Source organism: Sciurus vulgaris, assembly GCF_902686455.1.
Source record: "Sciurus vulgaris genome assembly, chromosome: 6".
Lineage (NCBI taxonomy): Eukaryota > Metazoa > Chordata > Mammalia > Rodentia > Sciuridae > Sciurus > Sciurus vulgaris.
The window spans coordinates 111,795,875-111,810,044 of NC_136466.1; the positions used below are offsets into that span (position 1 = coordinate 111,795,875).

The 14,170-nt window shown below is 38.2% G+C and overlaps 1 long non-coding RNA gene across 5 annotated transcripts in view; it reads right to left on the reverse strand.

The window, feature by feature from the left end:
- The window catches only part of LOC306664112, a 160,331-nt gene that overhangs the window by 32,419 nt on the left and 113,742 nt on the right, over positions 1-14,170 (reverse strand). For 2 of the 5 annotated variants that reach the window (XR_013764648.1, XR_013764650.1), the window contains exon 5: positions 11,365-11,463. The exons of the other annotated variants lie outside the window; for them this stretch is intronic. This is a non-coding gene — a long non-coding RNA (uncharacterized lncRNA). The remainder of the gene's footprint in view (positions 1-11,364; positions 11,464-14,170) is intronic. 5 annotated transcript variants of the gene reach the window in all.

A 14,170-nucleotide genomic window follows, 5' to 3' on the forward strand; every position in this document is an offset into this window, starting at 1 on the left:
ACACAAAGGCAAATTGGGAAACCTTTGTTAAATTGATTTACCAAGAATTTATAATACTTTGCACATAGAGCTCATTCCATAAATATTATCTGATTGGGAATGTTTTTCTATATGTGCATTCAAATACTTTTTGATCCTGGACAGCCCAATAATCCCTCTAATGAAATCTACTTAGGTCCACTCCTAGGTTTAGCTTTGCCCTAGGTCTTTGGGACCAGTCCAAGCTTTAGATTGCGAAAGCAGAACCATCCGTGGATTGATACAGCTTATAGTTCAGAATCTCATTCTCACATCCATATTTCTTCAGAAACTTCTGTTCACTGTAATTCAGCTCTTCTCTTGTTCTAAGTCAGTCTGCCTCCCAGCAAATCCATATCACCATCCATCCTTAAATAATCCCCTCTTGTCTCAGAGAATAAGTCCCCTTTCTTTTCTGAAACTATTCCCACTCTGCCTAGGTCTGGCTCATTAAATTATTTCCTCTCTTGTCTTTAGAAGTCACATCCTCCTTTCCCCTTCTCTACCTACCAGTATTTTAAAATCTCTGTGTCCTGGTCTGAGAATAAATTTCCCTTAATTTTGCTTCCCCTTCCAACCACAGCTCTTTCTCTCCTCCTCTTGTTGATGAAGCTCGCCACCTCCTCTTCTCACTCCCCATTCCACCCTCCGCACACTGCCATCTGTCAACTGCCTCCAGTTCTCCAGAAAACCTGCTTTCACAAAGGTTACCAGCAGCCTCCCTATTGCCCCGCCCACGGATGTGTATCTGCTTCTCATCTTGTTGCTGGGCCTGTGCCCCCACTACCTCTTTTGGCTCCAGCCCATGTTTTCTTCCTGCTTTCCTCTCCTCTGACAAGCCTTGCTCTGTCCCTCGTCCCTGTTTTTCTTCCTCAGCCTCCCACAAAATTATTGAACCCAACTCTGACTTTCTTCTCTGTTTCTTCTACTTGCTTTCCTTGTAAGTCAGTGCAACCCACAGCTTAGGCAAAAATACTTAAATTTTATATTCTGGTTCTACTACTTTTGAACTATTAAACACTAGGTGGTCACTTGACGTCTCTAAGCATCAGTTTTTTCTTCTATAAAATCAAGGTAATGATAATAAGAACATCAAAAAAATCACTCCTTCATAGAGTTGTTCCAAGCAGACAAAGGACTTAGTCTGGTGCTGATAGAGAACTCACTGCATGATAGCCATTACTATTTTATTATTATTTTTATTACCACGACCTCCAGAGTGATGTCTTCTCATCTTCTCCCCACCCTCAGCTTGTGTATTTGGCTCATGACATTCAGCTTTACATCCTCAGCCCTGACCTCCACTCTGAGCTCCATATCATACTTCAAACCATCCGCTAAGACAACTCCTCTGAGATGTCACAGCTGCCCAAACTCTACACGTCCCATTATGGACTGCATTGTGTTCTCCCAAATTCACATGTTGAAGTCTCACTTCCAAACATAACTATACTTGAAGATAGGGTCTTTAATGAGTAATTAAATTATGTGAGGTCATTAAGACAGGTCCTAATTTACCCCACAGGTAGCCTTATAAGAAGAGGAAACATGGACACACAGAGAGACACAGGGATCCTTGCACACTGAGGAAAGGCGGTGAGAGCGCAAACAAGAAGGATGCTACCTAGAAGCCAAGAAGAGAAACCTCTGGGAAAACACCTTGATCTTGGACTTCCAGACTCCAGAATGTAAGAAAATGGACTTTTATTGTTTAAACCACCCAGACTTTGTCCTAGTAAACTAATACATGTCACAAGCTGCATCTTCCCTTAAACAGGATCCTCCTCCTCCATCCCCTCTTTTGAGAGACCAGTGTCTCTTTCTTTTCCCTTAAGACCTATAGCTCATCAGTCTCTAAAACCTGCTGATTTTAATTTCTGAATAGCTCACACTCTACATATCATCTTTCTTAGCTTAGGTCTGCAGGATCTTTCATCTGGTCTTTTACAATAGCCTCCCACTTAATTTGTCTCTCTCACCTCAGTATTTTTCCACTTCAATCCACTCAATATACCAGTTAGATCAATCATTCTAAAGCACAGGCTTGTTTGCATCTGCCTTCAGCCAAAAATACTTCATTAACTCCCCACAGTCCAGGAAAAGTTCCTAAACCTGACAACGACAACACGGCACCAGCCTGTGCACCAGCCTGTGTCTGCCGTCTTCTTCCGTAGACCTGTGCTCAGATAAAAACTTACTGCTCTTAAAAAAGGACTCCACCATTTTCAGCCACTCTCAATTAGAATTCTTCACCAATCTTTGTTTCTATTCTGAACCAACAAATTTCCTTCCTTTAATTCCCATAGGAAAAGATCTTTGCAAGGGGCTCAACTCCCCTGATGGCTTCAGGACAGACTGTGCCATGTATATGTCCTCTCATGTCTCCTTCTCAACTGTAAATCCACCAAGGGCCAGACGGCTGGCTCTGATTCACTTCTAACCCCCTGGTGCCCAGCATGACCCCTGGCACATATCTCTTCTTCAATGTTGACTGAATGGGATAAACCATGTGGGTAGCAAGGTCAGGGAGACAAATGGCCTTGATATTCTTAGCAAAAGAAAAAAAGTGACTATTCCTGACTTTATTATAGTAAGTTAGATTGTTTTCAAAGCAAAGAAAATCACTAATCCATGTGATGTTTCGGAATTTGGGTGCTAGAAAGGAGGCAAATAACCAAAAGCTTTTTAAAAAAGGAGGCAGAGGGCCAGCTGTGACGTCATTAATATTCAGCCATCATACCTTGACCTTCATTCTTCTGGGAACAATTTTCATCCCTATTAATCACTTTTAAAGGGTGATCCTCACACCTGTCCCAAACTATTCAACCTGTAGGAAGCACTTTCCACCTGTGCTGTCGTAACTGACCTTTCTATCATCCCAGTGGATCCCCACCCCTGCTGCTCTTTTCTTTTCTTGCGAGTATTCATTACGGAACTCATGCGGCATGGAGCTAGGTCAGTGGTGGGAACCGTGGAATCTGTTCTGACTGGTCACTCCTGGCGGCCTTACTCAGGCACATAGCTCCATGGCACTTTGTAATTTTCCAAAGCATTCTCTAAAAGGGTTATGCATCTGGGTTTTCTTTTTGCTGGTCAGTAGAACATGCATTTGCAAGGATCAGATGGGACACCGTTCTTTGGGCTATTTGGTGTGGTTTTCTTTCTTTTTTTTTAATTTTTTTAAATTAAAAATCATAAATTTACATAGGACAATGTTGTTTGATTCATTCTGTTATTTTTTTTCACTTTCCCCTCCACCCCTCCCACCCCTTTTCCCTCTATACAGTCCTTCCTTCTTCCATTCTTACCACCCTCCTTATCCCTAACCCTAAACCTAACCCTAACCCTAACGCTAACCCCTCCTACCCCCCATTATATGTCCTCATCTGCTAATCAGTGAGATCATTTGTCCTTTAGTTTTTTTGAGATTGGTGTGGTTTTCGAGTTGAGAAAAATGCATCCCCTGAGCAGTTCCAGCATCTGCCTCCACAGGAGACTGATCAGGGATAATCAGGAGGTGACTCCTTCACCCTGGTCCTCAAATACTGCTCCACAGGAGGCTGAGCAGGGGTAATCAGGAGGTGATTCTTTCACCATGACCCTCAAATACTATGTGTCCTAACTTGCAACATCCATTCTAGGAAGGGGAAATTCTGCCAAGCTTAGTTATCAATTTGCTTGTCTATTTGGCAGAGACATAGTCCTACCTCTCTTAAAACAAGAAAATAAGCTTGTTTAAATAAGATCTTAAAATAAACTGCAGAAAAACCCTCAGAAAATGTAAGACCACAGGCTTACTGGTTAGATGTACTTCTCAGCTCTCTAAGCCTAAGTTCCCTGTGGGCACACAGGCATAACACACGCTTTGCTTATCTGCCGTATTTTTAATCCATTCAATATATAAATGATTTTAAAACTAGAAAGCACTAATTAGTATTTTGTCACATGTGTTTTTGTATGTGATACCTCTGAGCTTCCTTAACTACATATAAAATTTTCCTGAAATTATATACTACTTAGTCCCCATCACCAAATTTTAGTGCAGTAGGTATGAGTGGAGATGTGATAAATTTTACCATGTGCCTAATTCATGGCAAGATGCAAACCATACTTTTTAGATTAGTTAGCTAGTTAGTCCTGTAAGCTTTTTCTGATGTGTCTGAGTGGCCAAGTTCATATTCCTTAGTTCTGTGGTCTTTTTATACATTTTTGCAAAAAATAATGGGCAAATCAGCAGGGGGTCTAATACAGTGGCATAAGATGTGCTATTCACATTCTGCATGACTCACATGTGGTTTCTCCTCTACTCTCTAAGAAGTTTCTTGGTTATTATCTTAAGTAAGGCTAGAGTGAGAGACGGGGAACACCTGGAGTTGAGACGAGAGTGTATCCACAGAAAGCTCCACCTTGTACACAGGGCTTTGATCACAAGACCTGGGATGGAGGCTCGACTCTGACACTTTCCACCCAAAAGTCCTCACAGTGAAAAAAAAAGAAGAAAAATATTTGTTATGTAGTAAATAAAATAATGCTAAAGATTCTAATTATTTTCATATCCTTTATAAAAGTTCTGAGGATTCTGAACTTAAAACATTGATTGTTTGATCAAGTATAAACATGACCCTGGCAGGACTCGGTAGTGCACCGTAATCCCAACTACTCAGGAGACTGAGGCAGGAGGATCACAAGTTCAAGGCCAGCCTCAGCAACTTAGCAATGTCCTAAGCAATCCTGCCTCAAAATAAAAATACAAAGGACTAAGGATGTAAGGATGTATCTCAGTGATAAAGTGCCCCAGGTTCAATCCCAGCTACAAAAAAAAAAAAAAAAAAAAAAAGCCTGGTTCTTAAAGGAGCAGACAGGCATGTTCTTCTGCAAATCATTTCTGGGGACTGTTGGGCATTGGGCACAGTGCTGAGTTCTACAGATGCATTGACCTCATGGAGCCTTCTGGTCTCACTCTGTTCCAACTTTTGTGTGTAATTTTCTAATATTACTTATTTCCAATGTTCTGAGTTCTTTAAACTTATTTAAAATTTTGTCAAAGTTCTGAGAGCCACCCTCTGAAAAGCAGAGTGGCAGTGTATGTATAGCTAAAGTCAGAATATATTCTGGGAAAATAAAATGTTTAAAGTAGATAATGTCTCATCACACCATATGGTCATACAAGTGATCAGATGCACATATATGTGCTATTGATAGAAAAATAGAATGTTTTACATATACTTATGCTTATGAGGAATTACATCATTAAAGAATTTAGAAATAGAAATTGTCTCTTATTTGGGTCGGAAAGAGTACTGGGGGAAAATTAGACACATCACCATATGGATAGCCTTAATTCTCATTTGCATCTTAATGGAAATGAAGTTTCAAATGTCTCATTCCCTTCAATCCCTGAGACAGTAAGCCTTTTGTGGGTTTCTCTAACTTGAGTACACCAGACTTTAGCTGTATGTGGGTTTTCTGAGAGTTCACACTATCTAAAGGCATTTAGAATAAAAATAAGATATATTGAATGCTAAGTTACATTTATGGGAATCCTTAAACACTGGTGCCAAGAGTACCAGCTTTTCTTTATAAAGAAGTGTTTTCCCTGATTTTGAAGGTCATCTTTACTCTTTAAAAAAGAAATGTAAAAAACAGATATTCTCCAACCCTAGCACCCACAGAAAAACACCATGTACTTTTCTACATCTTTCTTTTCTCTACCCAGATAAATGACTATAGTTTTTATTGTCATTTTGTTTTTGCAAGCTGGAATATCAGATGTCCTATTTGTGAACTACATATGTTCACTTAAAGTATATTGTGAATACCCCAAAATCTGGCACCATGGCATTTGGAAAACCACAGAAGCAGGAACTCTCTGGCTTTCTCCTGCCCTTGTTCCCTAAGTAGCCCAAAAGCCTAGAAAGAATTTTCAGACATTCCCCCAAAGTAGGTTATAGAACCCTCATATGAGAGGTGCCCACGCTATACCTGGAGGGGAAGAAAATGTCTGTCCTCATTTCTGAAGTCAGGAACTCAGAGAAGAATCCTGACCAACAGGCCTTGCTAAGCTGCCCCAGTTTATTACCATTAGATCATTCCCCTCTGTCCAATCATGCTGCTCGACAGCTATTGGCTTTTTCACTTAGCATGAAAATATGTAGGTTTCTTTGAGTTTTCCTTTCTGAAGGCTCTTATGTCACATAAAACTTAAATAAAATTGTATTCTTTTCTGTTATTAATCTATCTTCTATAGTGCCTTAGTGATTAGATATTAATTTATCTTCTATAGTGCCTAGCAGTAAGAAAAAGAAATCTTTCATCTCCTATAATTGTTTCCAATTTTTAATATGATGCACAATGTTACAATAATTATTCATGTATACAGATCTTGGAGATCTTTTTCAATAATTTTCTAATTATTGAAAATGTTTAACAATAACTAAACTTATTTTTTAAAATGAGTCATTTTGGCACACCTGGAAAAAAAAAAGAGAGAACTTTCAGCTATTTAATAATTATCTAGTGTACCAAGGTGATTCAAGATATTTTTCAAAAAATAGTGCAGGAAAAAAATGGATATACATGTGCAAATAAACTTCAGTCTCGTGCTATAAAGTAATGAACCCAAAATGAATCCTAGAACTGATATTAAAGCTAAAATAATATGAAATTCTATAAGAAAACATAAGAAAAAATCTTTATGACCTTTTGAGTAAGCCAATTTCTTCAGTAGGGTACAGAAGTTACAAATCATTTTTTTTTAATTGATTAAGTTTAACTTCATCAAAATTTAAATTTCACTCTTCAAAAGATACTACTAACAAAGAAAGAAAGAGAGGGAGAAAGAAAAGAAAGGCAAGCCAAAGACTGGGGAAATAATTGCAAAAATGCCTGATAAAGATGTTAAGAATATGTTTAAAAAAAATTCTACAACATAATAATAAACGATCTGAAAATATTAAATGGGCAAATGACTTGATAAAACTCTTCTCCAAAGATGGACAAATAGCTGGTGAAAAGATGCTGAACATCATAGCCATTAGGGAAATGAAAAGTAGAATCACAATGAAATAGCACTATGAACACACCAGCATAACTGAAATCAGAAAAATAACCATAAAAAGTGCCGGTGAAACTGGGGAGCTGAACTTTCATGTGTGGTGGAAAGGTAAAATGGTGCATCCACTATGGGAAACAGATGGACCATTTCCTCAAAAGTGAAACCTCTACTTCCCTTATGACCTAGCATTCCCACTCCAAGGTATTCACCCAAGTGAAATGAAGATGTGTCTGTGCAAAGACTTGCACTTGGATGTTCATAGTATCATTGTGTATAATCACCAAAAAATAGAATCAACACAAATGTTCATCAACTGGTAAATGGAAAAACACATGGAATACCACTCAATGATAAAAAGGAGGGAACTGCAGTTATATGCAACAGCATGCTGAATCTCAAAAGAATTACGCTAAATGGAAAAAGGCAGACATAAGACTATGGCATGATTTCACCTGCATGAAATTCTAGAAAAGCAGAATTATAGTGACAGAAAGCAGATCAGTGATTGAAATAAATTGGGGTAAGATGAGGGTTGGAGACTGACTGAAAAGGGACAAGAAGGACCTTTCCAAGGTGATGGGAATATACTGTCTTGACATGGTGATGGGGTATATGCTTGAGAACTCATAGGATTGAATAATACTTAAAATTGGTGAAATTCATTGAATATAAATTATACTTCAATTTTCAAAAGACCATGGACTCATATAATGTTTGGAAGATATATCAATACCCCATTCCCAATCTTCATTCCATCTATCATCTTACAGGAATATGTGGTAAACCTATTTTTGGTGAAAAGAAAAAATTTAATAGTTTCATTTATCAAAATGTCTTCCATATCAACAGCTGTGACGAATTGATCATATCAAAGTGAGCTTTTTCTTCTTAGCTTGTCCCCAGTAAGACTGTCTTCTGATTTTTAGCCTGCCAGATGTCCAAAATCAGACTAAAAACTTCAGTCAGTTCTCCAGATATTTAGAGCAATTTAAGAGATTGGTAGTACATGGAGTGAATATCCAAGCATTTGATTGAGGTTTTTCCTTTTTATCTGGCTGCTCAAATGTTCTTATGTTCCAAAAGAGCATAAGAATAACAAAGTGGAAGGGTAGACCCCCGAGGCAGCTGGAAACATATTGGACAACTAACTGACATAAAGATGTAAATGCAAAAGTTCACACTGAGAGTAAGTCAGGAGATAAAACTGCAGGAGGGAGACGTTAGGGGTATTGTTGATAAGACTTCTGTGCCTTGGGATTTGATGATGATGATGACCACGAGGATGAGGACCATGATGATAATGAGGACTAGGGTATGCTAACAGTTCAGCACTATCATTGCTTGAGTGCTTACTAAGTCCAAGGCTCTGTACATGTGAGTGAAGCATTGTCAATAACCTCATTTAGCAAAGAGATAACTGAAGTTTAAAGAGTTCAAAAATCCTCCCCAATTTTGTACAGCTAGTAAATGATGGACACAGGGCTCTGATCCCAGGAAATGATTCAGAGAGAAACACAGACTGCAAGGGACAATATAGCTTTAGCCGAGCTTACCAAACAGCAGTTTGGAGAGTTAGAATCAACACACAGGCCAGTAGCAGAGGGGAGATAAGAGGAGAACAAGAAGGGGTGGACTAAAGGGGTAGCTGTCACAGTAGTTAGAGCACCATAGCAGTTCTCACTTTTCCATCCAAATGACATTTCAGCTTCCACTATTCTTTGGAAAGGACTCCATCTTAATCTAAAATAGGCTAAGCAGAAAAAGTTTCCCCTTATTTCATTGTGAACTTTAAAATGATTATTTTCTTTCTCATGACTTTTATCAAAACATCCTTTTGTCCTGGGGGCTCTCCTACCCACATATATGGACCTGTGGCAAGATAAGGTTCATTGTCCTACTGCTCCCTCCACGTAAGGAGCACAGTCCTGGAGGACCACAGTGTTTGTATGGATCAGAATTCTCTAATTAAACCTTGATCAGTTGTTTCAACAAAAGCCAATCAAGTGTCACACCCTTCTGCCAATCTAAAATGCCCTTGTTCTTTTTCTGAGTAAAAGGTCTCATAAAATAGTAATGACTCACATCCATTGAGCGTTTACCAGGTGCGGCTAATTTGTATAGCGCTTCAAGTGCATTGTCATGTCTGGGTTTACTTGTCCTCCTAGGAAGATACTACTATCCTAATTTTACAGATACTGAGTTTGAAGAAATTTTTAAAGTAACCAAAGTAAAGGCATGACCAAAGCTGGTAACTGTCTCCAAAGCCCTTGTTCTTCACATCTTCTCCTTCCCGGCCTTCCCTTTGACCTCAGACTGGTGAGAGGCACATGGTTGAAAAACCCTGTTTCTGCTCTACCTGTATTTCTTCGTGAATGTAAACCTGGGCCTTACAAAGCTGCTTGTGCAACTACTACCGAGAACACAGGCACATTTGGCAGCAAGGCTTATAGTTGTAAACGTCACCACACATCAGCTCAACCCACCAAGTCTCCTCTCCCATTGTTATGGATGCGCATGGAGGAAATAATCATTCTAGCATATTCCAGTGGAGTGCTGAAAAGCACTGATATCAAATTCTTAGACTTTGGTTAAGACAGTCAACTCTAATGAGTTTCTTTGGAGTTAGTTAAGAACAGAAAGGCAATCACTCAGAGGACAGCCCACAGAGGGCTCAGGAAGGGATCAATCATGGTGCAACTCTTGATTAGTGCCTATTGCTTCTTCCCTGGGGAGTTCCCACATCACTGGTGTTGCTGGCTCACATTTTAGAGGATGTTGGGAGTAAGGCAAGGAGGAAAGGACTTGAAAAGAAAGTATTTTCTCTAATTACTATCTCCACCTCCACATTGTTGTGAAAAGCATTACTAGCAACCCATGCTGATCAGGAAAGTGGCTATCACAAGGTATGAATTAGGCTGGGCTCACAGATGCATCTGGTGTCAGTCATGTCCTGTCTCCTAACCTGGGTGCTCATTACACAGGTATGTTCAGATATACATGACAAAGTCATCAAGCCGTATACTTATGATACATACACTTTTATGAATGTATATTATGCTCAAATAAAAAACAAGAGACATTGCAAATGAAGATGACCAATTAATAAATTAACCCTCTTTTAATCTTTCTAGAACACAAAACCAGGCAAGCAGTATACATTGAAACTTACTTGGGATGCATGTCCAGGTTTCTGCTGATCTGCTTAAGACCTCAGCAGTGGCCACTATGACATGATTCCTGTTGGTGACCTCTCCTGTGGTGGATTTTCCTCTTTATGGCTTTGTCTACCTCCCATTGAGAAAGAGGAACAGAGGAAGAGCAGAGGTCAATTAACTGACTCCAGCCTCCTGCAGAGACCATCACTGTTCATTCTGGCTTGTTCTCCACACTTCAATTCTGATTTTAGTGACAGTCTAAGATGCCTGCCTGAGCTAATGAAGAAGACTGTCTGCCCTCAGCAGAGGAATTTCCAAGAGCCAGTTTCTTACCACATATATATACACCTTGTGAATCTTGGGGCCTTTCTGATTCAGAGCTAGGAAAAGCTCAGGTATAGGGTATATCTACCAATTAATTTTGTACTCATTATAAGCAAGGACCCAAAAATATTGTTCCCAAAATAAATAATTTTTTTTTTCTTCCTCAAATCTCAGGTCCATGAGTTTCACCACAAATTTATGTTAAATGAGATACTCTGAGCTAGAAAAAAATTAGTTAATTTTCATTGAGACACAGGGAATATCAACCAGTACACCACTCTCCTAGCCAAGAAAATGAGTGGTGGAAAAGGTATAAATGGTGGTCAAATGGTAGAAGATGGATCAGATATTGGAAATTGCTGAAGTCAGATGATAGGCACTTGGAGATTTAGTATAATATTCTTTCCACTTACATAATTTTGAAACTTGCCATAATTCTAAGAGCTTTAAGAAGGCAACAAGACATTTAAGGTGAGTGCCAGAAGATCAATATATGATAGGTCTAATAAGCCCCAATTCACAAATGAAGACAAATGCTTAGGTTATAGGGGAAAAATATCTTTTTCCACAGTTACAGAATTTTCTCAATACCAATAGGATTTGATATTAAAGAAAGAATCCTAGAAATGAGATGTTTTTCTCATGTCAAAATTATTCATTTTTAAAGACTTTTGCACCTGGTACAATAGATGATGTTGGGCTTTGGATTTAGGATGACCTGTGTTAGAATATTGTGTTAGTCATCCTTCAGTTACCATAATGAAATACTTGAGATAATTAACTTACAAAGAGAAAAGTTTTATTTTGGCTCACAGTGTTGGAAGTTCTAGTATATGATTGATTGACTTCATTGTTTTGAGTCTATGGCAAGGCAGCACATCATGGCAGGAAGAAAAATCCTTTACCTGTGGCCTAGAAACAAAAAAAGAAACAGGAGGGGGCTGAGGTTCCATGATCGAGGGGGCACTATCACAATGACTTAAGGAGCCCCTACCAGGTCTCGCCTCCTAAAGGTTCCAACATCTCCCAACAATGCCACCCTGGGGACTAAACTTTATTTAATACAGAAGCCTTAAAGATCTGATCTATAGCAAATATTAACTCTGTCGTTCACTGGTCGTATAATCTGATGTCCTACTTAACTTTTTGAAATGTGCTTTCCTCAATTTCAAAATGCAGAATTATGGGTCACAGTGCCTAGACTATAGAAGGTGTTCATTTTTGACAATATTGCTCTTATATTACCATCATCATTGAAACAAAACCTGTACTTATGATATAATATGCATGAATAATTAATCTATCATTTTCCTAAGGTATTAACAATTCCTTCCTTGATCTCTGACAGTAGGAACATTTGTCAGCTCCAAATTCACCTAGAATCTGAATTGTTTTTGGGATCATTGTATTGTTTTGGTGATCAGAGTCTTTAAGCTTGTTGGATCACATTGCAGAATCCTCTGTCCGGTTCATATCAGCTTTCTTTCAGCTGGTCTGTTGTGATGTCTGGAGGGTGGACTTTGACATTCCAATCACCAAAACTAAAGACTTTTTTTGTTTATTTCTCATGCTTCTTGATTCTTCTGCACCCTACTACTATTGGCTGCTCTTCCCTCTTGAAATCATACATTTTTTTGTCCTAGTTTACCTGCCACCTCTTGACGACTCGTTTCTTTTCCTTCATTAGCTCCTTCTCCTCTTCCCCTTTAAAAATGAGAATTTCTGGATGTTGATTTTATATCCTGCTACTTTACTGAATTCATTTGTGCATCATTTAGAAGTTTTCTGGTGGATATTTGGGCTCTTCTAAATATAGAATCATATCACCAGCAAATAGTGACAGTTTGAGCTCTTCTTTTCCTATTCATGTCCCTTTAATTTCTTTCTCCTGTCTAATTGCTCTGGCTAGAGTTTCAAGGATGATGTTGAATAGAAGTGGTAAAAGAGGGCATCCTTGTCTTGTTCTAGTTTTTAGGGGGGATGATTTCCATTTTTCTCCACTTAGAATGATGTTGGCCTTGGGTTAAACAAGGATAACCTTTACAATATTGAGGTATGTTCCTACTATCCCTAGTTTTTCTAGTGTTTTGAATGTGAAGGGGTGCTATATTTTGTCAAATGCTTTTTCTGCACCTATTGAGATGATTGTATGATTCTTGTTTTCAAGTCTATCGATGGGATGAATTACGTTTATTGATCTTGCATCCCTGGGATGAACCCCACTTGATGGTGGTACACTATCTTTTAAATATGTCTTTAATATGTATGCAGTTTGCTAGCATTTTATTGAGAATTTTTGAGTCTATATTCATCAGGGATATTGGTCTGAAGTTTTCTTTCTTTGATGTGTCTTTGTTCAGTTTTGGTATCAGGGTAATATTAGCCTCATAGAATGAGTTTGGAAGGGTTCCCTCCTTTTCTATTTCATAGACTACTTTGAGGAGTAGTGATGTTAATTCTTATTTGAAGGTCTTATAGAACTTGGCTGAAAAAATCAACACTCACAAATCAAACATGTTCCTATACATCAGTGACAAATCTACTAAAAGAGAAATTAGGAAAACTACCCCATTCACATTAGTTTCAAAAAAATAAAATACTTGGGAATCAATCTGACAAAAGAGGTAAAAGACCTCTACAATGAAAATTACAGAATACTAAAGGAAGAAATTGCAGAACACCTAGAAGATGGAAAGACCTCCCAGGTTCTTGGATAGGCAGAATTAATATTGTCAAGATGGCCACACTACCAAAAGCATTATACAGATTTGATGCAATTCCTATTAAAATCCCAACAACTTTCTTCACAGAACTTGAAAAAGCAATCATGAAATTCATTTGGAAAAATTTTTAAAAATTAAAAAAACAGAATAGCCAAAGTAATCCTTAGAAAGAAAAGTGAAGCAGGAGGCATCACAATACCAGAATTTAAACTATACTACAAAGCCATAGTAACAAAAATGGCATGGTATTGGCATCAAAACAGAAATGTAGACCAATGGTACAAAATAGAAGACCCAGAGACAAACCCACATAAATACAGTTATCTCATACTAGACAAAGGTGCCAAAAACATTCACTGAAGACAAGATAGCCTATTCAGTAAATAGTGATGGGAAAATTGAAAATCCACACGTAACAAAATGAAATTAAACCCCTATCTCTTACCTTGCATGAAACTCAATTCATAGTGGATCAAAGACTTAGGCATTAGAACAGAGACCCTGTGCCTAACAGTAAAAAAGTAGGCCCAAATCTTCACCAGGTCAGCTTAGAATCTGACTTCCTTAACAAGACTCATAAAGTATGAGAAGCAAAATCAAGAGTCAATAAATGGAATGAATTTAAAGTAAAAAACTTCTTCTCAGCAAAGGAAACAACCAATAACATGAAGAGAGAGTCAAAGAATGGGAGAAAATCTTTACCACATGCATCTCAGACAGAGCATTAATCTCTGGGATATATAAAGAACTCAAAAAACACCAAAAACAAAAACCCAATCAATAAATGGGTTAAGAAACTGAACAGACACTTCATAGAAGAAGAAATACAATTGATCAACAAATATGTGAAAAAAAATGTTCAACATCTTCAGCAATTAGAGAAATACAATTTAAAA